Consider the following 18,070-nt stretch of genomic DNA (forward strand, 5'->3'; position numbering starts at 1 on the left):
TCACCTGTTGGTGGACATCTGGGTTCTTTCCATAGTTTGGCTATTGTGGACATTGCTGCTATAAATGCAGGGGAACATGTGCCCTTTTGAATCACTATGTTTGTATCCTTTGGATAAATACCTAGTAGTGCAATTGCTGGGAAAGGGTCTTTTCAACAAATAATGTTGGGACAATTGGATATCCACAAACAAAATATTTCATTAGATCCTTACCTCATACCATACACAAAGATGGATCACAATCCTGTGTCCCACCCTATTTCCATTCTTTTTCTTAAGTGCCCATTGGAGGTTGATGGACAAGACCGTGAAAGTGTGTGCACCCACTCCTGGCATCTGTGGTACCCAGGGGTTCTAAATTCTCATGCAAGCCCAGACTCGGGTTTTAGCAACTCATTAAGAAAATTAGTTTTTTTCTTACTATACCCCCATTGAAAACACACACAGACAGACCCAAAATGGAGTCACTTATGCCAGGCCACATCACAAACCAGGGCTTAATACCTAATTGCAGTTCCAACCTCCTCCGGAAATGCAGTCTTATCTGGCCAGTCGGGAATTTTCTGCTCAGTACAAATGAGGTAAACTGTCACACGGGCCCTCCATCCCCAAAGGAAGATTAGATAATCTACATGATAAGACACCCTGCTCTGGGGTGCCTGGGTGGCTCAGTTGGTTAAGCCTCTGACTCTTGATTTAAGCACAGGTGATGATCTCAGGGTTGTGGGATTGAGCCCTCTGTCGGGTTCTGTGCTCAGTATGGAGTCTTCTTGTCCTCCCTCTCTCTCTCTTTCCCAGTCTCTCTTTCTCTTTCTCAGATAAATAAATAAAATATTTTTTAAAAAGACCCCCTGGGAAGAATGAAGGGGGGGAAATCGGAGGGGGAGTCAAACCATGAGAGACTATGGACTCTGAAAAACAAACTGAGGGTTCTAGAGAGGAGGCGGGGTGGGGGGTGGGTTAGCCTGGTGATGGGTATTAAGGAGGGCATGTTCTGCATGGAGCCCTGGGTGTTATACACAAACAATGAATCATGGAAACACTACATCAAAAACTAATGATGTAATGTATGGTGATTAACATAACATAATAAAAAATAATAAAAAAAAAAAGACCCCCTGCTCTTTCCCCTAAGGGAAAGTGACCTTGCCTGAAACAATCTTTTCTTTTACTAATAATTTCCTTCCCCACTCTCCTTCCTAGAAAAACCTTCCATTTTGTACAACTTCTATGAGCTCCCCTAATCACTTAATAAAGCCAATTAGATCTTCAAACTTATTCAGTTGAATTTTTCTTCCTTAATACCGAATTCCTCCTGTACTCCGCCTAGGGTTAGACAGTGCTAGTGCTCCATTTCTCATTGGAGGTACTGGTCTTTTCCTAGATTTTTGGCTAGTTAGTAGGCCTGTGACATTAGCTCTCTGATGTGTTCATAAAAAGTGATTTCGAAGACCATCTGGTGTTTTCTCATTTTTCTTTTCTTTTTCTCTTTTTTTAAGATTTTATTTATTTGAGAGAGAGAGAGAGCATGAGCAGGGGGAGGGGCAGCGGGAGAGGGAAAAGCAGTCTCCCCACTGAGCAGGGAGCCTGACAATGTGGGGCTCCATCCTGGGACTCCAGGATCATGACCCAAGCCAAAGGCAGACGCTTAACTTACTGAGCCAGCCAGGCGCCCCCTGTTTTCTCCACAAAGACTTACAAGATAAATTAAAAAGCAAAAACCAAGTATATGCTGTATACAAGGTATTCACTTTAGATCTAAACACACAAATATGTTGAAAATAAAAAGGTAGAAAATATTCCATGCAAATAGTAACAAAGAGAGCTGCAGACAAAATAATGAGTGTAAATGACAGTCTTGAAGCCAGATGTTAACATTGTTGTTTATAATGCCCATGGTATTTATTTTCATTAAATCTATAAATTACATTAATCTATACATTAATTTACAGAGAGGGTTTTTTTTTTTTACTTTGCCTTCTTATCTAAGTGTATAAACCTAACTTCCCATGCAACTCTTCTAATTTTATAATTTTATATTCTGATTAGTAAATGCCATATATCTTATTTAGTAAGAGCATTTCCAGACATGTTTATTTTGAATGAGATGCATTTTAAAAGAATACTTTCTTGCTGGTTATTGCTGGTACATACTGTTACTTTACTGTATAGTTTCAGTATATTTTCAGTTAATTCCTGTGGACATTTTTGCAATAGTATTATAAATAATGATGACTGTATTGCCACTCTCTTAGTCAGTTCAGGACTGCTATAACAAAGTACCATAGACTGAGTTGTTCACAAACAACACAAATTTATTTCTCCCAGTTCTGAAGACTGGAAGTCTGAGATCAGGGTGCCGGCATGGTCTGGTTCTGGTAAGGAAGCTCCTCCAGGTTACAGACAGCCAACTTCTCATTGTGCCCTCACACAGCAGAAAGAAGGTCAGAGAACTTGCTGGGATCCTTTTTACAAAAGCGTTAATCCCATTTGTGAGGGCAGAATCTCCTGTGATAGATTAATTTATAATAAATATATATTTTGTTCTTCATCCACAGTTCCAGGCTTACTATTCCTGAAGCCCTTGGAATTTCCTAAGTGATAAGAGCATTGGGAGCATCTTGGTTTTTTGTTTTGTTTTGTTTTTGGTCTTTAGTCCTCAGTTCCTAAAATCATTTCAGAGCCATAAAAGTGAAATGAGTGTCTTATTATTCATAACAAGCCCCTTTCAACCACAAATAAACTTATGTTAATGAGATGACTTTTAGAAATCACCTAACCGATCGGGGGGGGGGGGGGGGGGAGGTTGACTGCTAGGGGAAATAACCATGATTAGAGGGTTGCAACTTTCAGTCCCACTCCTTGACCTCTGGGGAGGGGAGAGGGACTACAGTTTGAATTAGTCACCAATGGCCAATGATTTCATCCATCATGCCTTGAAGCCTCCATGAAAACCCAAAAGGACAGGGTTTGGAAAGACCCCAGGTTGGTGAACCATAATGCATCCCTGTTTGGGAGTCCCTAGACTCCATAGAGAAAGAAGCTCCTGCATTCAGGATCTTGTTCCTCATATGTCTTCATTCATATCCTTTAATAATCTTTGTAATTAGCAAGTAATCTGTAATTAATCTGGTTTCCTGTAAACTGGTCTAATCAAACCTGGGGCAGGGGAAGGATTGTGGAAACCTCCAATTTATAGCCAGTTGGTCAGAAGCACAGATAACCTGGACTTGTGACTGACATCTGAAGACTTTCAAGTCTCATGGGACTGAGCCTTTAACCTGCGGGATCTGCTACTATCTCCACATAGTGTCAGAATTGAGTTAAATCTGTGGGATACCCAGTCAATGTCTGTGGAGAATTGGAGAATTGTTTGGTGTTGGGGGGAAAAATATTCTAATTCCCAAAGACCCCATCTCCTAATACCATCACATTTAGGTTAAGAACACAAACATTCAGTTAATTGCAGCCACCAATTTAATATTCTTACTTATTGCTTTGGTTACAACAGCTGTGAATAATGTCAACCTACCCTAACTTCCTCCTGTTGTTTCAAATATGAGACATCATACAATCTTGTTTTGTTTTTTGTTTTTTTTTAGTGTACAATTCAGTGTCTTGTTGTCTATTCACAAAGTATTTCAACCATCACCACTATCTAATTCTAGACTATCCTCAATCCCTCCAAAAGAAACCTCATACCCATTAGTGGTCACTCCTCATTCCTGCCTCCCCTCAGCCCTAGCAATTACTAATCTACTTTCTGTCTTTATGATACTGCATATATATGGGATCATAAAATGTATTGTCTTTAGTGACAATATATGTGCATATATGTTTATAATTGGTATAGCTTCTTGACAGATTGATCATTTCATAATCAGGAAATCTTCCTTGACGCTAGTAACAATATTTTACTTAAAGACTATTTTGACTAATATTAGTATCACCTCTCTAATCTCTCTTTTGATTACTGTTTTGATGATATATCTTTTTCCATCCTTTTACTTTCAACCTATTTGTGACTTTGATTTTAGTGTATCTCTTGTAGATAGGATATCCTTGCATCATTTATTATATCCTTTTCACCAATTTTGCCTTTTTGTTGGTGTTTAATCCATTTACATTTAATGTTATTACTAAAATGTAGGATTTATCTGTCATGTTGGTATTTCTTGTCTATACATTTCATGACTTTTTGTTCCTCAATTTCTCCATTACTTCATTCTTTTGAATCAAACAGATATTTTCTAGTGTACCCTCAGGATAATACTGGCTTCATGGAATGAATTTGGAAATTTTCCTTCCTCTTCTATTTTTTGGAATAGTTTGAGTAGAATAGGTGTTAATTCTTCTTTAAATGTTTGATAGAATTCACCTGTGAAGTCATCTGGTCCTCGACTTTTTTTGTTGGGAGTTTTTTCATTACTGATTCAATTTCATTGCTAGTAATCAGTCTGTTCAAATTTTACATTTTTCCCTGCTTCAGTTTTGGGAGGCTATATGTTTCCAGGGATTTATTCATCTCTTATAGGTTGTCCAAGTTGTTACCATATAATTTTTCATAATATTATCATAATACTTTGTATTTCTATGGCATTGGTTATCGTCTCTCCTCCTTCATTTCTGATTTTATTTATTTGTGTCCTCTTTTTTGTTGATAAGTATGGCTAAAGTTTTATCTTTTCAGAGAACAGCTCATGGTTTCATTGGCCTGTTCTATTGGTTTTTTAGTCTCTATTTCATTTATTTCTGCTCTAATTTTTATTATTTCCCTCTTTCTACTGGCTTTAGGTTTTGTTCTTCTTTTTCTAGCTCTTTTAGATGTAAGGTTAGGTTGTTTATTTGAGATTTTTCTTGCTTTTAAGGTAGGCCTGTCCTGCTATAAGCTTTCCTCTTAGAACTTCTTTTGCTGCATCCCAAAGATTTTGGACTGTTGTGTTTTCATTTTCATTTGTCTCCATGTATTTTCTTTAATTTCCTCTTTGATTTCTTGGTTAACCCATTCTTTGTTTAGTAGCATATTACTTATTCTCCATGTATTTATGTTCTTTCTAGATTCCAATATCATCTTAAAATAATCTAGTTAGAATTAGTATCAACTTAATTTCAATTATAAACAAAAATTTGTTCCCATATGTGTTCCCTCAAGTATTTTATACTATTATGGGCTACATATTAGGCTTTTATACATTGTATACCCTCCACCACAGATTTATAATTACTGCTTTATAAAATCATCATTTAAAGCTGATGAGAAAGAAACAAGTATTGGTGAGGATGTGGAGAAAAAGGAACACTTGTGCACTGCTGGTGGGAGTGCAAACTGGTGCAGCCACTGTGGACAACAGTATGGAGGTTCCTCAAAGTAATTCAAATAGAACTACCATATGATCCAGTAATTCCACTACTGGATATTTACCCAAAGAATACAAAAACACTAATTTGAAAAGATACATGCAGCACTAGGTTTATTGCAGCATTATTTACAACAGCTAAATTATGAAAGCAGCCCAAGTGTCCACTGACAGATTCATAGATAAAGAAGTCCATCTATTACCCAGCCATAAAAAAAGGATGAAATCTTGCCATTTGCAACATGGATGGATATAGATAGCATAATGCTAAGTGAAATAATTCAGTCAGAGAAAGACAAATACTATATAATTTCACTCATATCTGGAATTTAAGAAACAAAACAACTGAAGGAAAAGACAAACCAAAAAAGATTTTTCCTGTAAACTGGTCTAAGATTTTATTTATTTATTTGACAGAGAGGGGGAGAGCACAAGCAAGGGGAGCAGCAGAGTCTTTTTCCAAAGACTGTATTCCTACTTGTGTGTGATCACTAAAGTCTATTCCTTTAGCTCATGTTCAGTTAATGTTTTGACAGAGATTTCCTTGAATGCCAGGAACTTAAGTAAACAAACCAAAAAAGAAAAAGAAAGAAAAAACACACATACAAAAAACACTAACACTTTTCTCAGTCTGCAGATTGGCTCTGTTCTGGGGTACTCCATCAACATTTAGCAAGTCTTCCACTGGAACTAGGGCTAAGCTTGAGATAAAAGTTCAGGGTCTTCTCTAGTCTTTTCTGGCATGCAACTTGCCCTATGTGTGGCTTTCTAAATTCCCCCATATACATGTGTACTTTTGAATATCCTACTTTTCCAAAGACTCTCCCCAGGTTTTACACCTGGGGCATAGGCACTCTGTTGTACATCTCAACCAGTAAGCTTCTCCACCAGACATCTGCAGTTTGTTAGATCCTCTTACAGTGTTTTCAAGCAATGCCCAACACTTTTACACACTGTTCCAGGTTAGGTAAAACAGAGATGAGAAGCTCTGTCAGTCCTTCAGCTGGGCCCCAGATAGGTTGGAAAAGACACACACAATAATTTGCAATAAGGTCTGTTTTGCTCTATCTGGAACCAGGGACCAAGTTTTAAGATTGGTCTGCCATGTTTTAAGACTGCCACCATGACTGAAACTAACACACTATTTGTAAATTAATTTAATTTAATAAAAATTTTTAAAAATTAAAAAAAAACCTGCCACCATGATGGGGAAGGAGTAGGGCAAGGCTAAGAAAAATGCCACAAAACTTTCTTACCATTTTCAATTTGCCTTTCACTTGGTTTGGCATTTGCTTGGTTGCTATAATTTTTTTACTGATTTCTAGAGTTCTGACAATATTGGTTCTGAGTGTTTCTGCTTGTTTTTCAATGTTTCTGTGAGGGAACAAGAGCTAAGAACATCCTACTCTGCCATTTTACTGATATCATTCTCTAAAGCAAGTTCCGAAATTTAGAAGAAAAGGGTCTCTGAACTTCATTTTCTTTTGCCTATTCTGGATTCTTTGCCTTTCCATATAAATTTTAGGATCAGTTCACTAATTTCTGCCCCTGAAAAAAAAAAATCCTGCTGAGATTGTTTTAGGGATTGTGTTAAATCTATAGATCAATCTAGGAAAAATTATCATCTTAATAATATTGTTTTCCAATCAATGAACATTGAATGTCTCTCCATTTATCTAAATCTCCTTTAATTTCTCTCAGCAAAATCATTTGGTGTTCAGTTATAAGAGTATTAATAAATATAATCCTAAGAATTCTATTCTTTTTAATGCTTTTGTGAATGGAACTGTTTTCTTAATTTTATTTTCATTATTATTTTCTATTAATGAAAATTAATGAATTATTTCATTAATTTTATTTTCAGATTATTCATTACTGGTGAATAGAAAGACAATTGATTTTTATTGTTGATTTGTACAACTGTCTTTATTCACAGACATGATTATCTACTTAGAAAAGCCAAAAATTTGTAAACAAAAAATGTTACTAGAATAAATGAGTTTAGCAAAGATATAAGATCAATGCACAAAAATCAATTATATTTTATATATTAGCAATGAAGAAATATAAATTAATGTTTAAAAACACCATTTAAAAATATCAAAAATGTCCTATTTATAGATAAATCTAACAAAATATGTCCAGCACCTGTTCACTGAGAACTATAAAACATTGCTGAGATAAATAAGAACAAAATAAATGGAGAGATATGCTATTTTCTTGGATAAGAAAACTCAATATTATTAAGATATCAATCCCCCCTAAACATCATATAGATTTAGTGCAGTTCCAATCAAAATGCCAGCAGAGTTTTTTGAATTGACCTGGTTATGATAGCATTTATATGGAAAGGCAAAGGGCATAGAATACCCAAAACAATATTGAGAAGAAACAAAGCTGGAAGACTCACACTATTTGATTTCAGAACTTTCTAAAAGCTACAGGATACAAAACAGGGTGGTATTAATGACATGATAGTCATGTTATCTCTACCCTGCCTTGTTTCACAAAGATTTTAATAGTTTTAAGAAAACACTTACTAACCAGCTTGTACACAGGTGATGTAACTGATCTGAAAAACTGTCCCTAGACTTCTCGGAAGTCAAAGGACAAAAGGAGTGCAACAGCTACAAACCTCTGCCTGCTTCCCTTCTGTTCAGAATTAACAGCAAATGATCAGTTTGCAAGGGGACTGTTCTTGGAAAGTTAAAAAATATGAAATCCCAAATTACCTTTTCAGCACAATATTAAGCAGTGTATTTGTAGCACCTCATAGCATTCTTTAGTTTCATTCTCTTCATAAACAAACCTGTAATAGCTAATAAGTTTTAAATCCTCTGAGGCTAAAAAGTTGGTTGTTTTTTGCATATCCCGTGATTTCCATCTTGCCTTACCTATATTAGGTTTAAAAGACCTCTATGTTTTATCACCAATATGAGCATGTCTCTTTTTATTTTATACTTATTTTCATGAAATAAGAAGTGCAAAATGTAATGAAGCCCTCAAATAACCTTTAAAAAGATGCAAACTGAAGTGACCATACAACACCAGCACATGCCTGCTCAGGAGAAGCATGTTGGTTCAGGGCCTCATGTAAGTGCATATGTGTGGATAGCACTACACCCTCCATACTCACAGCCACTCACACCAAGCTGGTCCTTCTCCTAAGGGCCTACATCATGGTAGGACTAGCCAAGAGCCATCCCCCTGGGTCTTTTGTGAGCTGTCCCTACAGGTTTCCTGGTTACTGTTGCTCCCTCTCCTGGAACAAGCTCAGCAGAAGTTGTGCCTCAAGAGTACTCATCTCTACTGGCCCTGGGACCTGTCTCCCCTATGGCCTTTGCCTCCTGGCTGCCATCTACTCTTAACCCCCTTGCTCCCAACCTGTGGACCTTCCCTGCACCACCCAGCCAGCAGGGCTGTCACAGGACATAACTATGGTCACCTTTGGCCCACAGGAGCTCTAGTCTCCAGAGAGGAGCATATCCTGAGCAACATGTGGTCAGATTTAGCAAATAAAAATAGAGTGCCCAGGCAAATCTGGTGTCAGATAAACTACAAGTAATTTTTTTTACTTTCATTTTTATTCATTTTTATCTGAAATTCACATTTGCAACCTACATTCTATCTGGTGACCCTCACAGCACAAGATGTGACTATGACCTTCAGTCTGCTGGTGAGATGTTAGCAAACATGAGGTGGCAGAAGCTTATGACCACCTCCGCTCCTGAGTGATGAAGCCTTTGGAAGGATGAGAGGCAGGTGGCCCATGGGGCCCCTAAGTCAGCTGGCAGCCACACCTGCACTGGCATAAGGGGTTAGACACCACCCTACAACCCACATGGTGAAGTTTGTATTTGGTGTCTGGCAAAAGATAGCTGATGTACCAGGTCAACACAGCTTCCAAAGAAAGTCTTCAGCCCCAGCTTCCCCACAGTCTGCCCTAATCCAATCCTACATAGAAATTCTTGAGGTATTCCTTCACCTTCCAAGGTGCCATTAATTATTCATGCATTTCAGACCTAAAATTTTTATCAAAAGCTGTACGGGGTTTTGGGGGTTTTTTTGTTTTGTTTTGTTTTTTGGTATGTATTATTATATTTTTAAGTACTAAAGAAGGAAGGATGAAAGAAGAGAGGGGAAGGAAAGGTGATTTAAAAATAAATTCCAGGTTGGTAAAAGAGCTAAATCTAAAGAGCAAAGTTTAAAACTTTTAGAAAACAGGAGACAATTTTTATGAAATCAGAGAGGAAATGGAGTTCTTAAAAATATCTAAGCTTAAAAATATTAACGCCAAAAAAAGAGTACAAAACCATGAAAGATTTACAAATATAATCATATTAAATACTTTACTTAAAAAAAAAACATAAGGCGGGGGCGGAGCAAGATGGCGGAGGAGTAGGAGACCTGGATTTCAGGTGGATAGGGAATTCAGCTGGATAGGGATCAAACCATTCTGAACACCTACAAACTCAACAGGAGATCGAAGAAAAGAAGAGCAACAACTCTCTCATCAGAAAAGCGACCACTTTCTGGAAGGTAGGAGATGCGGAGAAGTGAATCCGATGTGATATTCGGGAGGATAGATGGCGGGGGAGGGGCCTCCGTCGGCCGCTTCTGGCAAGTGATAGAACCACGGAGCACAAAATCAGAACTTTTAAAAGTCTGCTCCGCTGAGGGAAATCACTCCGATGGCTAAGCAGGGGGTGGAACCCTCTGGGACAGTGTGGTCTCAGGACCCTCGGGGTCACAGAAAGACCGGGGGTGCCTGAGTGTGGCAGAGCTCCCAGGAAACGGAGCAGCGAAGCTGGCTGCAGAGGCGGAGCCCAGGCGCGGGCTCTCAGCTTGGGATTGCCATAAACTGTGATCCGCGGCACAGTCAGGCCACTGCTCCACCAGCAGGGACCCAACAAGCAGCAGATCCGGGGAGACTCACCTTCCTCCCCCGGGAGGAGCCGCGCGGGAGTGCACCGCAAGGATCTGCTGGGCTTGGAGACTCCACACGGGGTCGGGTGCCAGAGATAGAAACGCGCAGTCACGGGCCGGGCGAGCACAGAGTGCGGCCGGAGACCGGGGAGACGGGAGTGACTGACGGCTTTTCTCTGAGGGCTCACTGAGGAGGGGGGCCCCGAGTTCTCGGCTCCTCCGGGGCGGAGATTGGGAGGCCACCATTTTCATTCTCTGCCTCCAAAGCTGTACGGAAAGCTCGCAGGGAACAAAAGCCCCGGAGAGCAAACCAGAGCAGATTACTTAGCCAGGAGGGGGCAAGGGTGGGGCAATTCCGCCTCCGGCAGAGACATTTAGAAACCACGGCAACAGGCCCCTCCCCAGAAGATGAGCGAGAACAGCCAGCCAAGACCAAGTTTACTGATCAATGAGAACGGCAGAACTCCAGCGCTAGGGCACTACTGCACATAGAATTCACGGCTTTTTACCATGATTCTTTAGTCTTTTAAAGTTAAATTTTTTTTAACTGTCTTTTTGTCTTTTTTTTTTTTTTTTGAATTTTTCTTTTTCGCTTTTTCAACCAACATCTTATCAATCCCTTTTAAAAAAAAAAAAAACATTTTTATTTTTCATTTTTAGAGTCATATTCTATACCTTCAGAGTAGTTACCCATATTTTTGGCTTATATATATAAATAGGTCTCTCTTTAAAATTTTGAGATAGTTTCTTCTAACAGATTAAAATATACCCTAAATCTCTAGTATATGGTGTTTTCTACTCCCCTGGCTGATCACATCCTCTCCTTTTTTTTTTCTTTTTCTTTTTTCTTTTTTTAAATCCTCTTCTTTCTTTTTTCAAACAACTTCTTATCAATTCCTTTTATAAAATTTTTTATACTTTCCATTTTTACAGTCATATTCCATCCCTTCAACATATCAACCCTTATTTTTGGACATATATAAGTTTTTCTTCCTTTAAAATTTTGGGATGCAATTTCTTCTAAAAGACCAAAATACACCCCAAATCTAGTGTGTGGCACTGATCTATATACCAGCCTGATCATATTTAATCACATTCTGGTTTTTGTTGTTGTTGTTGTTGTTTTGTTTTGTTTGTTTTTGTTTTTAACTTATCTTTTTCTTTTTCTTTTTTTTTTCTTTATCTTTTTTCTCTCTTTCCCTTTCTTATCCCACTGCTTCAGGTCTTTTCTGATTTGTTTAGAGTATATTTTCTGGGGACGTGGTTACTCTGCTAGCATTTTGTTCTCTCATTAATCTATTCTCCTCTGCACAAAATGACAAGACGGAAAAAATCACCTCAACAAAAAGAACAAGAGGTAGTACCGACTGCCAGGGACCTACTCAATATGGACATTAGTACGATGTCAGATCTAGAGTTCAGAATCATCACTTTAAAGATACTAGCTGGGCTTGAAAAAAATATGGAAGTTATTAGAGAAACCCATTCTGGAGAAGTAAAAGAGCTAAAATCCAACCAAGTAGAAATCAAAAAGGCTATTAATGAGGTGCAATCAAAAATGGGGGCGCTAAGTGCTAGAATAAATGAGGCAGAAGAGAGAATCAGTAATATAGAAGATGAAATGATGGAAAATAAAGAAGCTGAGAAAAAGAGAGATAAACAACTACTGGATCACGAGGGCAGAATTCGAGAGATAAGCAATACCATAGGATGAAACAACATTAGAATAATTGGGATCCCAGAAGAAGAAGAAAGAGAGAGAAGGGCAGAAGGTATAATGGAGCAAATTATAGCAGAGAACTTCCCTAATTTGGAGAAAGAAACAGGCATGAAAATCCAGGAAGCACAGAGAACCCCTCTCAAAATCAATAAAAATAGGTCAACTCCCCGACATCTAATAGTAAAACTTACGAGTCTCATAGACAAAGAGAAAATCCTGAAAGCAGCTCAGGAGAAGAGATATGTAACCTACAAGGGTAGAAACATTAGATTGGCAACAGACCTATCCACAAAGACCTGGCAGGCCAGAAAGGACTGGCAGGATATGTTCAGAGCACTAAATGAGGAAAATATGCAGCCAAGAATACTATATCCAGCTATCCTGTCATTGAAAATAGAAGGAGAGATAAAAAGCTTCCAGGACAAACAAAAACTAAAGGAATTTGCAAACACAAAACCAGCCCTACAGGAAATCTTGAAAGGGGTCCTCTAAGCAAAGAGAGAGCCTAAAAGCAACATAGACCAGAAAGGAACACAGACAATATATGGTAACAGTCACCTTACAGGCAATACAATGGCACTAAATTCCTATCTTTCAATAGTTACCCTGAATATAAATGGGCTAAATGCCCCAATCAAAAGACACAGGCTAACAGACTGGATTAAAAAACAAGACCCATTGATATGCTGTCTGCAAGAGACTCATTTTAGACCCAAAGACACCCCCAGATTGAAAGTGAGGGGGTGGAAAACCATTTACCATGCTAATGGACACCAAAAGAAAGCTGGGGTGGCAATCCTTACATCAGACAAATTAGATTTTAAACCAAAGACTGTTATAAGAGATGAGGAAGGACACTATATCATACTTAAAGGAGCTATCCAACAAGAACATCTAACAATTGTAAATATCTATGCCCCTAACATGGGAGCAGCCAATTATATAAGGCAATTAATAACAAAAGCAAAGAAACACATTGACAACAATACAATAATAGTGGGGGACTTTAACATCCCCCTCACTGAAATGGACAGATCATCTAAGCAAAAGATCAACAAGGAAATAAAGACTTTAAATGACACACTGGACCAAATGGACTTCACAGACATATTCAGAACATTCCACCCCAAAGCAATGGAATGCACATTCTTCTCTAGTGCCCATGGAACATTCTCCAGAATAGATCACATCCTAGGTCATAAATCAGGTCTCAACCGGTACCAAAAGATTGGGATCATTCCCTGCCTATTTTTAGACCACAATGCTTTGAAACTAGAACTCAATCACAAGAGGAAAGTCGGAAAGAACTCAAATACATGGAGGCTAAAGAGCATCCTACTCAAGAATGAATGGGTCAACCAGGAAATTAAAGAAGAATTAAAAAAATTCATGGAAACCAATGAAAATGAAAACACAACTGTTCAAAATCTTTGGGATGCAGCAAAGGCAGTCCTAAGAGGAAAGTATATAGCAATACAAGCCTTTCTCAAGAAACAAGAAAGGTCTCAAGTACACAACCTAACCCTCGACCTAAAGGAGCTGGAGAAAGAACAGCAAATAAAGCCTAAACCCAGCAGGAGAAGAGAAATAATAAAGATCACAGCAGAAATCAATGAAATAGAAACTAAAAGAACAGTAGAACAGATCAACGAAACTAGGAGCTGGTTCTTTGAAAGAATTAACAAGATTGATAAACCCCTGGCCAAACTTATCAAAAAGAGAAGAGAAATGACCCAAATCAACAAAATCATGAATGAAAGAGGAGAGATCACAACCAACACCAAAGAAATACAAACAATTATAAGAACATATTATGAGCAACTCTATGCCAGCAAATTAGATAACCTGGAAGAGATGGATGCATTCCTAGAGATGTATCAACTACGAAAACTGAACCAGGATGAAATAGAAAACCTGAACAGACCTATAACCACTAAGGAAATTGAAGCAGTCATCAAAAATCTCCCAAAAAACAAAAGCCCAGGGCCAGATGGCTTCCCAGGGGAATTCTACCAAACATTTCAAGAAGAATTAATACCTATTCTTCTGAAACTGTTCCAAAAAATAGAAATGGAAGGAAAACTTCCAAACTCATTTTATGAGGCCAGCATTACCTTGATCCTAAAACCAGACAAAGACGCCATCAAAAAGGAGAATTACAGACCAATATCCCTGATGAACATGGATGCAAAAATTCTCACCAAAATACTAGCCAATAGGATCCAACAGTACATTAAAAGGATGATTCACCATGACCAAGTGGGATTTATCCCTGGGCTGCAAGGTTGGTTCAACATCCGCAAATCAATCAATGTGATACAGTACATTAATAAAAGAAAGAACAAGAATCATGATCCTCTCAATAGATGCAGAAAAAGCTTTTGACAAAGTACAGCATCCTTTCTTGATCAAAACTCTTCAGAGTATAGGGATCGAGGGTACATACCTCAATATCATAAAAGCCATCTATGAAAAACCTACATCGAATATTATTCTCAATGGGGAAAAACTGAGAGCTTTCCCCCTAAGGTCACGAATGCGGCAGGGATGTCCACTATCACCACTGCTATTCAACATAGTATTGGAAGTCCTAACCACAGCAGTCAGACAACAAAAAGAAATCAAAGGCATCCAAATTGGCAAAGAAGAAGTCAAACTCTCACTCTTTGCAGATGATATGATACTTTATGTGGAAAACCCAAAAGACTCCACCCCAAAACTGCTAGAACTCATACAGGAATTCAGTCAAGTGGCAGGATATAAAATCAATGCACAGAAGTCAGTGGCATTTCTATACACCAACAACAAGACAGAAGAAAGAGAAATTAAGGAGTCGATCCCATTTACAATTGCACCCAAAACCATAAGATACCTAGGAAAAAATCTAACCAAAGAGACAAAGGATCTGTACTCAGAAAACTATAAAATACTCATGAAAGAAATTGAGGAAGACACAAAGAAATGGAAAAACATTCCATGCTCATGGATTGGAAGAACAAATATTGTGAAGATGTCAATGCTACCTAGAGCAATCTACACATTCAATGCAATCCCCATCTAAATACCATCCACTTTTTTCAAAGAAATGGAACAAATAATCCTAAAATTTGAATGGAACCAGAAAAGACCCCGCATAGTCAGAGGAATGTTGAAAAAGAAAAGCAAAGCTGGCGGCATCACAATTCCGGACTTCCAGCTCTATTACAAAGCTGTCATCATCAAGACAGCATGGAACTGGCACAAAAACAGACACATAGATCAATGGAACAGAACAGAGAGCCCAGAAATGGACCCTCAACTCTATGGTCAACTCATCTTCGACAAAGCAGGAAAGAATGTCCAATGGAACAAAGACAGTCTCTTCAACAAATGGTGTTGGGAAAATTGGATAGCCACATGCAGAAGAATGAAACTGGACCATTTCCTTACACCACACACAAAAATAGACTCCAGATGGTTGAAAGACCTCAATGTGAGATCGGAGTCCATCCAAATCCTAAAGGAGAACACAGGCAGCAACCTCTTTGACCTCAGCCGAAGCAACTTCTTCCTAGAAACATCGCCAAAGGCAAGGGAAGCAAGGGCAAAAATGAACTATTGGGACTTCATCAAGATAAAAAGCTTTTGCAAAGCAAAGGAAACAGTCAACAAAACCAAAAGACAACTGACAGAATGGGAGAAGATATTTGCAAATGACATATCAGATAAAGGGCTAGTATCCAAAATCTATAAAGAACTCATCAAACTCAACACCCAAAGAACAAAGAATCCAATCAAGAAATGGGCATAAGACATGAACAGACATTTTTCCAAAGAAGACATCCAAATGGCCAAGAGACACATGAAAAAGTGCTCAATATCGCTCGGCATCAGGGAAATCCAAATCAAAACCTCAATGAGATATCACCTCACACCAGTCAGAATGGCTAAAATTAACAAGTCAGGAAACGACAGATGTTGGCGGGGATGCGGAGAAAGGGGAACCCTCCTACACTGTTGGTGGGAATGCAAGCTGGTGCAGCCACTCTGGAAAACTGTATGGAGGTTCCTCAAAAAGTTGAAAATAGAGCTACCATATGATCCAGCAATTGCACTACTGGGTATTTACCCCAAAGATACAAAAGTAGGGATCCGAAGGGGTACGTGCACCCCGATGTTTACAGCAGCAATGTCCACAATAGCCAAACTGTGGAAAGAGTCAAGATGTCCATCGACAGATGAATGGCTAAAGAAGATGTGGTATATATATACAATGGAATATTATACAGCCATCAAAAGGAATGAGATCTTGCCATTTGCAACGACGTGGATGGAACTGGAGGGTATTAGGTTGAGTGAAATAAGTCAAACAGAGAAAGACATGTATCATATGATCTCACTGATATGAGGAATTCTTAATCGCAGGAAACAAACTGAGGGTTGTTGCAGTGGGGGGTGGGGTGGGAGGGATGGGGTGACTGGGTGATAGACACTGGGGAGGGTATGTGCTCTGGTAAGCGCTGTGAATTGTGCAAAACTGTTGAATCTCAGATCTGTACCTCTGAAACAAATAATGCAATATATGTTAAGAAAAAAAAGAAGGTAGTGGGAGGGGAAGAATGAAGCGGGGGAAATCGGAGGGGTAGACGAACCATGAGAGACGATGGACTCTGAAAAACAAACTGAGGATTCTAGAGGGGAGGGAGGTGGGAGGATGGGTTAGCCTGGTGGTGGGTATTGAGGAGGGCACATTCTGCATGGAGCACTGGGTGTTATGCAGAAACAATGAATCATGGAACCCTTCATCTAAAACTAATGATGTAATGTATGGGGATTAACATAAGAATAAAAAATAAAAAATAAAAAAACATAAATAGGGGCACCTGGAGCGCTCAGTGGGTTGAGCATCTGACTCTTGGTTTCGATTCAGGTTGTGATCTCAGGGTCATGGGATCGAGTCCCACACTGGGCTCCATGCTCAGCATGAAATCTGTTTCAGATTCTCTCTCTCCCTCTGCCCCTCCCAACTGTGCTCTCTCTCTAAAATAATTAAATAAATCTTTTTTAAAAAATCATAGCTAAAAAGAAAAGATGATCTTCTGGCTGGGAGAAGACCCTGCAACACAGGACCAAAGATGGTTAATATGAAGTATTAAAAAAAAAAAAAAACCCACAACACAGAAGACAAATATTAACACCTCATTAGAAAATTGAGCAAAATGTATGAGATTGTACATTATGTAAAACAAACCTAACTGTTTAGTAAACATGTGGGAAGAAGGTCTGCTTTCCTGGTCAACAAGGAAATGTAAATTTCCTTGCAAACCATGACATAGCACATCACATGTATCACATCTTCTTATGTTAAAGTCCCCCAGCACCAAGTGTTGTAAAGGTGGGAGGGTAAATTGATACAATTATGAATCTGGTACATCTAGTAAATCCTAAGGTGCATACACTTTAGGAACCAACATTCGTTCTCAAGTAGAGAGATACTCTAGAGAATCCCCCCACTTATACCCTAGAAAACCTATATGAGAAAATGTGTTGTAGTTTTTAATAGCAAAATACTAGGGAGTGGGGTAGACACTGAATAGCTACCTACAGGAGAAGACATATAAACTGTGGGATATTCATATACTGACATCTTATGTTAGCAATCCAAATGAATTAACAAAAACTACAGGCAGCCACACTGACAAATCCCAAAAACAAGTTGGACAAAAAGAGCAAAACAGGAGCATATACTATTTAGTGATACATAAACAAACAGTAAAAGTATGAACCTGCACATTGGTGAGATCAACAGTAAGCTGGGATAGGTCTTACCCTAGAGAAGAAGAGGGGACAGGATCATGGCAGGTGGTGGGGCTCTACACCACACTTGTATGCATTTCTGTGATGCTTTGCCTTTTTCAACATTAGACCACTGGTACTGTATGGGTCAGGTTCTGGCTGAGCAACTGCCCTGAGCAGGACTTAATGCCTGTGGGAACAAGGATACCCAGATCTGCAGGGTAAACAAGATGTCCCTACATGGGTATGAAGACACTTATAGGATGCTTTTATATCTATTTATTGGCTTTAC

At 38.7% G+C, this 18,070-nt stretch overlaps 1 protein-coding gene across 2 annotated transcripts in view; it reads right to left on the reverse strand.

The window, feature by feature from the left end:
- OCA2 (OCA2 melanosomal transmembrane protein) overlaps nucleotides 1-18,070 on the reverse strand; it is a 561,894-nt gene that overhangs the window by 508,356 nt on the left and 35,468 nt on the right. The window lies entirely within an intron of this gene.

This window comes from Mirounga angustirostris, unplaced genomic scaffold (genome assembly GCF_029215605.1).
Source record: "Mirounga angustirostris isolate CCGP_5_RB_7025 unplaced genomic scaffold, mMirAng1.0.hap1 SCAF_9, whole genome shotgun sequence".
Lineage (NCBI taxonomy): Eukaryota > Metazoa > Chordata > Mammalia > Carnivora > Phocidae > Mirounga > Mirounga angustirostris.